Source organism: Dama dama, chromosome 21 (assembly GCF_033118175.1).
Source record: "Dama dama isolate Ldn47 chromosome 21, ASM3311817v1, whole genome shotgun sequence".
Lineage (NCBI taxonomy): Eukaryota > Metazoa > Chordata > Mammalia > Artiodactyla > Cervidae > Dama > Dama dama.
The window spans coordinates 26302922-26310974 of NC_083701.1; the positions used below are offsets into that span (position 1 = coordinate 26302922).

At 45.1% G+C, this 8053-nt stretch overlaps 1 pseudogene; it reads left to right on the plus strand.

The window, feature by feature from the left end:
- The first annotated feature begins 5301 nt into the window (after positions 1–5301).
- On the plus strand, positions 5302–8053 carry LOC133042198 (elongation factor 2-like; annotated as a pseudogene).

The following is an 8053-nucleotide window of genomic DNA, read 5'->3' on the forward strand; positions in this document are numbered from 1 at the left end:
ACATGCCAGTCAGGATGGCTGCTATCCAAAAGTCTACAAGCAATAAATGCTGGAGAGGGTGTGGAGAAAAGGGAACCCTCTTACACTGTTGGTGGGAATGCAAACTAGTACAGCCGCTATGGAGAACAGTGTGGAGATTTCTTAAAAAACTGGAATTAGAACTGCCAAATGACCCAGCAATCCCACTTCTGAGCATACACACCGAGGAAACCAGATCTGAAAGAGACACGTGCACCCCAATGTTCATCACAGAACTGTTTATAATAGCCAGGACATGGAAGCAACCTAGATGCCCATCAGCAGATGAATGGATAAGGAAGCTGTGGTACATATACACCATGGAATATTACTCAGCCATTAAAAAGAATTCATTTGAACCAGTTCTAATGAGATGGATGAAACTGGAGCCTATTATACAGAGTGAAGTAAGCCAGAAAGATAAAGAACATTACAGCATACTAACGCATATATATGGAATTTAGAAAGATGGTAATGATAACCCTATACGCAAAACAGAAAAAGAGACACAGATGTACAGAACAGACTTTTGGACTCTGTGGGAGAAGGCGAGGGTGGGATGTTTCGAGACAACAGCATCGAAACATGTATATTATCTATAGTGAAACAGATCACCAGCCCAGGTTGGATGCATGAGACAAGTGCTTGGGCCTGGTGCACTGGGAAGACTCAGAGGGATTGGGTAGAGAGGGAGGTGGGAGGGGGGATCAGGATGGGGAATACATGTAAATCCATGGCTGATTCACGTCAATGTATGACAAACCCACTACAATATTGTAAAGTAATTAGCCTCCAACTAATAAAAATAAATGAAAAAAAAAAAAAAAGGAGTTCCTCATAAATAACAATGGCTTCCTTGGTGGCTCTGATGGTAAAGAATCTGCCTGCAATGCAGGAGACCTGGGTTCAATCCCTGGGTTGGGAAGATCCCCTGGAGGAGGACATGGCAACCCACTCCAGCATTCTTGCCTGGAGAATCCCCATGGACAAAAGAGCCTGGCAGGCTATACAGTCCATCGGGTCGCAAAGAGTCAGACACAACTGAGCAACTAAGCATGCACGCGCACGCACAGACACACACACACACGAGTAACAAAAGACTGATCACTCAGGAAATTCCAAGGGTTTTAGGAGCTATGTGCCAAGAATAGAAACAAACCAAATGTATTTCTTATTATACCACAGCTCTTTATGAAGCCAGTGACATTCAAGGGTGGTGTCTACAGCAATATTTCTTAGCAGCAGGCACAATGGTATTTGGGGCTGGGCAACTCATTCCCATGCATCTTGGGATATTCTGCACCCCTAACTTCCTCTTGCAATTTTTCTAGCAACCTAAAATGCCCAACACACACCTGAATGCCAATGCTCTGCTTGAGCAGCTGGTCCAGAGGGAGCACGATGCTTCCTGCAAATGACTGTTCAGGAACTCACCCAGTGGTTGGTAAGCCAATGGAATGGAATTTCTCTGCCACAGGGCATGGTCCAGGAATAAGTATGCAGTTTGGGTCAATGAAGTGTAAACAGAGGTTTGCTAGGGAGCTCTCTGGAGAGAGTACATCTGGAAGAAATAGATTTTTTTTACCCTGGAAATTTTCTTGTAAAACTTTTTGCTCCTCTCTAGAGTTCTTCTGTTGAGCAAGGGCAATAAATCACCTGTATTCCTTAAGTCAATAATAAATCTCAAAATGTTGGATTTTCTATTGTTTACCACAGCAAGTAACCTACCTGATTTAATATCTTTCTTAGGCTCTTAGGTCCTGCTGTCTCTCTGTAAAGAACATGCCCCTTGGATGAGGGGATCTTTATTTGTATTAACTCTAGTTGAAATTTAATATTTTATTCAGTGATGATTGTTGCCAACACTATGGTATATTAGCAGTATCTATGGCTTTGTCACTAACAGGAATATGGATGTTGTCATCTAACAATACAATTGATACAAATAACCTATATCATTTACACACGTCCCAACTGCTAAATTATGATCATTATTAGATCTCTTCTTAGATCTTGGTTTTTAATATATTCATAAAGAAGTGCACATATTTCTCTAACAGAAATTTATTTGGGGAATATTTAATACAGTTCTAATATAATTTTTTTTCTGTAATTCTTATTTTTTGTCACTTTTAAAGCTTTATTCTGAGCAGCTATCCATGAACTTTCAGTTCAGTTCAGTTCAGTCACTCAGTCATGTCCGACTCTTTGTGACTCCATGAATTGCAGCACACCAGGCCTCCCTGTCCATCATCAGCTCCTGGAGTTTACTCAAACCCATGTCCATCGAGTCGGTGATGCCATCCAGCCATCTCATCCTCTGTCGTCCCCTTCTCCTCCTGCCCCCAATCCCTCCCAGCATCAGGGTCTCTTCCAATGAGTCAACTCTTCGCATGAGGTGGCCAAAGTATTGGAGTTTCAGCTTCAACATCAGTCCTTCCAATGAACACCCAGGACTGATCTCCTTTAGGATGGACTGGTTGGATCTCCTTGCAGTCCAAGGGACTCTCAAGAGTCTTCTCCAACACTATAGTTCAAAAGCATCAATTCTTCAGTGCTCAGCTTTCTTCACAGTCCAATTCTTACATCCATACGTGACCACCGGAAAACCATAGCCTTGACTAGACAGACCTTTGTTGGCAAAGTAATGTCTCTGCTTTTCAATATGATATCTAGGTTGGTCATAACTTTCCTTCCAAGGAGTAAATGTCTTTTAATTTCATGGCTGCATTCACCATCTGCAGTGATTTTGGAGCCCAAAAAAATAAAGTCTGACACTGTTTCCACTGTCTCCCCATCTATTGGCCATGAAGTGATGGATCCAGATGCCATGATCTTAGTTTTCTGAATGTTGAGCTTTAAGTCAACTTTTTCACTCTCCTCTTTCACTTTCATCAAGAGGCTTTCTAGTTCCTCTTCACTTTCTGCCATAAGGGTTAGAATACTAATGGGATCTACTGCTAAAAGAAAAATGAGAACACCAAAACACCATGTTTCCTAATTTTTAAAATCTTTCTGATTACTGCTTTTCAGTTCAGTTTTGAAGCTCATGTTACAGAGCCCACTGTGCCATTTTTTTTCTTAGCATAAGAACTACATATGACTGACATTACAGTCATCGGGTTTTACAGCAAGCATTCGCCCAAGAACTTAGGTGTAAGTTTGTCCCCTGAGAATTAATGTTGACAATTCAACATGTTAACAATGATGACAATCATGTGGTGAAAATAACAGATAACACACGGAGAGCCCAAGGTGCTGCACGGTCATCCTATGATTCTGATACTATTTTTTCCATTCTACAGACTAAGGAACTCAAGTGCAGATGGGATCAATGTCTTTGGTAGATCAGATGGCAGGTAATTAATGAGTTGGGGGCTTAATATACTGCAAAATGAAGTTACAGGAGAGACTTAAAGATACAGGTTGAGTCCTGGGGACAGAACTTGATGGTAATTTGATTGAATCAGCTAAGTCCATCAGAAGGAGGCTTAGTCAGTCTTAGAGGCTCAAAAACAAAAATCTTGGAGATAAAAATTTATATTCTCTATTGAAATATTATAGCTTCCCTGGTGGCTCAGAAGGTAAAGAATCTGCCTTCAGTGCAGGAGACCCAGGTTCAATCCCTCAGTTGAGAAGATACCCTGGAGAAGGGAATGTCGATGCACTCCAGCATTCTTGCCTGGAGAATTCCATGGACAGAGGAGCCTGGTGGGCTACAGTCCATGGGGTGACATAGTCAGACAAGACTGAGCAACTACACTTTCACTTTAACTGAAACATTACTTAGGGGAGTTTTTGACTCATCAAAGTATTTGGTACTTGAGTAAGGCCATTAGGGTCGAAAAGAGTCGGAAACAACTGAGAGACTGAGCACACAGGCATAAGGCCATTGAGCCAGGTTTACAAATGCTTTTGGAGGCCAAACAGATACAGCTTGCAGATCAGAATGAGACATCAGGGTGTAGTCGGGCTGACGAAACGAGTGAGAAAATGAAAGGCACTAGGAGTCACAGATTCTTCTCCCCAGAAAGGCCATCCCAAACATAAGATGAATGTTTCATGTTCCCTCTGCTTAAAGTCATCAAATATTTCCATACATTTTACTCTTTGTCTAGGATAAGAAAAAATTAGTGGCATTAATTTTATGTATTCCCATCTCTGGGAGAGTGATTTCTCGTTGCAATTGACATTCTACTTTTAAAAATCAGATTCATAAACTAGGTTAACGTGAGCCATTTCTGAAAGATGGATTCACTCTTGATGTGCAGAGAAATCAGGTTTCTAAGCCTGATTTACTATATATACCATCCTGTGAGTTCTCTTGGGACAGTGAATATAACCCTTTTTCATGGACATAAAGCTTTCATCAATTCCTTGTGGAGGACAAATATGTTTTTCTTACGTGTTATATGCTAATGACTTCTAAATTTGTATGCGGAGGTCAGAACTCTCATCAGACCCACACAACCAGCTTCCAGCACTGTCACTTACTATCATGATATGAGAAATTATTTAATCTCTTTAAACCTCAGTTTCTTTTTCTATCAAAAAAAATTTTTTTCTCTGTATATTTATTTTGTATTTTTTTAGCTATATTAACAGAATTTGGAAATTCAGGTTAAAGAGTTTGCATATATTAAAGCATTATGATACTCATTTCACTATCTTTTCAAAAATTGATTCAATTTGCCTTTTCAAGTTTTATAAAAGAATTCTCACTTTCTCACATTTTTTTCACTTCTGATTATTATTGTTTTTCTTCAAATATTTTAAATTAAAAAATACTATCAGTGGGATTAACATATATATACTACTATATGTAAAATAGATAACCAACAAGGACCTACCACATAGAACAGGGAACTATATTAATATTTTGTAATAATTTGTAAGGAAAAAGAATCTGAAAAAGAACATATGTATGTATAACTGAACCACTTTGCGGCACACCTGGAACTAACACAACATTGAAAGTCAATTATACTCCAATTTAAAATAAAACTCTCAGGGTAAAATGCAAAAAATACATAAATTAATTAAAAAACTATTAGATTTGTTAAGATTGGATTATTTGGGCGGTTTGTTACACATTTTCAATTGTATTAAATGTGTGTGAAGTTTAACAATAACTGTCAGATACTTAATAGATACACAGGTAGAGCATTCACCTAGATGCTACATAATAGAAGATCCGGTTCTCTTCCAGCATCATCATCGCCATCCTCGGCACAAACTAGCTCACTTGGATCTGCCTAGGAGAATCCACCACCATCCACCACCATGGTGAACATCACAGTAGACCAGATCCGGTCTATCACGGGCAAGAAGGCCAACATCAGGAACATGTCCGTCATCGCCCACGTGGACCAGGTCAAGTCCACTCTGATGGACTTCCTGGTGTGCAAGGCAGGTATCATCACCTCTGCCCAGGCTGGGGAGACCTGCTTCACTGACACCCGGAAGGATGAGCAGGAGTGTTGCATCAAAATCAAGTCAACGGCCATCTCCCTTTTCTACAAGCCTTCAGAGAACAACAACTTGAATTTCATCAAGCAGAGCAAGGATGGCTCTGGCTTCCTCATCAACCTCATCGACTCCCCTGGTCACGTGGACTTCTCCTCAGAGGTGACAACTGCGCTCCATGTCACTGACGGCACCTTGGTGGTGGTGGACTGCATGTCATGTGTGTGTGTGTGTGTGTGTGTGTGTGTGTGTGTGTGTGCAGAGACGGTGCTGCACCAGGCCATCGCCAAGGGCATCAAGCTGGTGCTGATGATGAACAAGATGGACTGGGCCCTGCTTGAGCTGCAGCAGGAACCTGAGGAGCTCTACCAGACCTTCCATTGCATCGTGGGAACGTCAGCAGCATCATCTCCACCTATGGCGAGGGCGAGAGCGGCCCCATGAGCAATATCATAATCAACCCTGTCCTCAGTATTGTTGGCTTCAGGTCTGGTCTCCACAGTTGGGCCTTTACCCTGAAGCCGTTTCCAGAGTTGTATGTGGCCAAGTTTGTTGCCAAGGGCGAAGGCCAGCTGGGGTCTGCTGAGCAAGCCAAGAAGGTGGAGGACATAATGAAAAAGCTGTGGGGAGACCAGTACTTTGATCCACCCACCAGCAAGTTCAGCAAGTTAGTCAACAGCCCCAATGACAAGAAGCTGCCGTGGACATTCTGCCAGCTCATCCTGGACCCCATCTTCAAGGTGTTTGATCCAATCATGAACTTCAAGAAAGAGGAGACAGCAAAACTAATTGAAAAACTGGACATCAAGTTGGACAGTGAAGGTAAGGATAAGGAGGGCAAATAACTTCTGAAGGTTGTGATGTGCCGCTGGCTGCCTGCTGGGGACACCCTGCTGCAGATGATCACCATCCACCTGCCCTCCCCTGTGATGGTTCAGAAACACCGCTGTGAGCTCCTGTACGAGGAGCCCCCAGATGATGAAGCAGCCGTGAGCATTAAAAGTTGTGATCCCAAAGGCCCTCTCATGACATACACTTCCAAAATGGTGCCAACCTCTGACAAAGGTCGGTTCTATGCCTTCAGCCAGGTCGTCTCAGGGCTGGTGTCCACCGGCCGGAAGGTCTACATCATGGGGCCCAACTATACTCCCGGGGAGAACGAGAACCTGTACCTTAAGCTGATCCAGAGGACAATCCTGATGATGGGCCATTATGTGGAGCCCATCGAGGATATGCATTGTGGCAACATCATGGGCCTGGTGGGCATGGACCAGTTCCTGGTGAAGACCGACACTATCACCACCTTTGAGCATGCCCACAACACGCGGGTGATGAATTTCGGTGTGAATCCTGTTGTCAGGGTCGCTGTGGAGGCCAAGAACCCAGCCAACCTGCCCAAACTGGTGGAGGGCCTGAAGTAGCTGGCCAAAGTCGGACCCCATGGTGCAGTGCATCATCAAGGAGTCCGAGGGGCCCATCATCATGGGGGACTGGGGAGCTGCACTTGGAGATCTGCCTCAAGGATGTGGAGGAGGACCATGCCTGCATCCCCATCAAGAGAAATCTGACCCAGTTGTCTGGTACCAGGAGACTGTCAGCGAGGAGTCGAACATGCTCTGCCTGTCCAAGTCCCCCAACAAGCACAATGGGTTTTACATGAAGGCACGGCCCTTCCCCGACGGCCTGGCCAAGGGCATCGACAAGGGCAAGGTACCTGCTCCACGAGCTCAAGCAGCGGGCCCGCTACCTGGCCGAGAAGTATAAGTGGGATGTGGCTGAGGCCCGCAAGATCTGGTGCTTCGGCCCTGACAGCATGGGCCCCAGCATCCTCAGAGACATCACCAAGGGCATGCAGTACCTCAATGAAATCACAGACAGTGTGGTGGCTGGCTTCCAGTGGGCCACCAAGGATGGGGCGCTGTGCAAGAAGAACATGCGGGGCGTGTGCTTTGACGTTCATGATGTGACGCTGCACACCGATGTCATCCACTGTGGGGGCGGCCAGATCATCCCCATGGCCTGGCGTTGCCTGTACGCCAGTGTGCTGACCGCCCAGCACTGGCTCACGGAGCCCATCTACCTTGTGGAGACCCAGTGTCCAGAACAAGTGGCTGGTGGCATCTATGGTGTCCTGAAGAGGAAGCGGGGCCATGTCTTCGAGGAGACCCAGCTGGCTGGCACCCCCATATTTGTCATGAAGGCCTACCTGCCTGTCAATGAGTCCTTTGGCTTCTCCGCTGACCTGAGGTCCAAAACGGGTGGCCAGGCCTTCCCCCAGTGTGTGTTCGATCATAGGCAGATCCTGCCTGGTGACCCCTTCAACAACACCAGCCGCCCCAGTCAAGTGGTGGTGGAGAAGCACAAGCGCAAAGGCCTGAAGGAAGGCATCCCACCCCTGGACAACTGCCTGGACAGGTTGCAGGCAGCCTCGGCGCGGTCCCTGCACCCAGGGACAGTGACAACAGCAACAAGCCCCCACATTCTCCACGACACCTTGAGGTTGTCCAGACCCAGTAATGCTCTGCCTGACAGGTTTCTGGGGCCCACTTCGTGCCATCGCTCAACATGA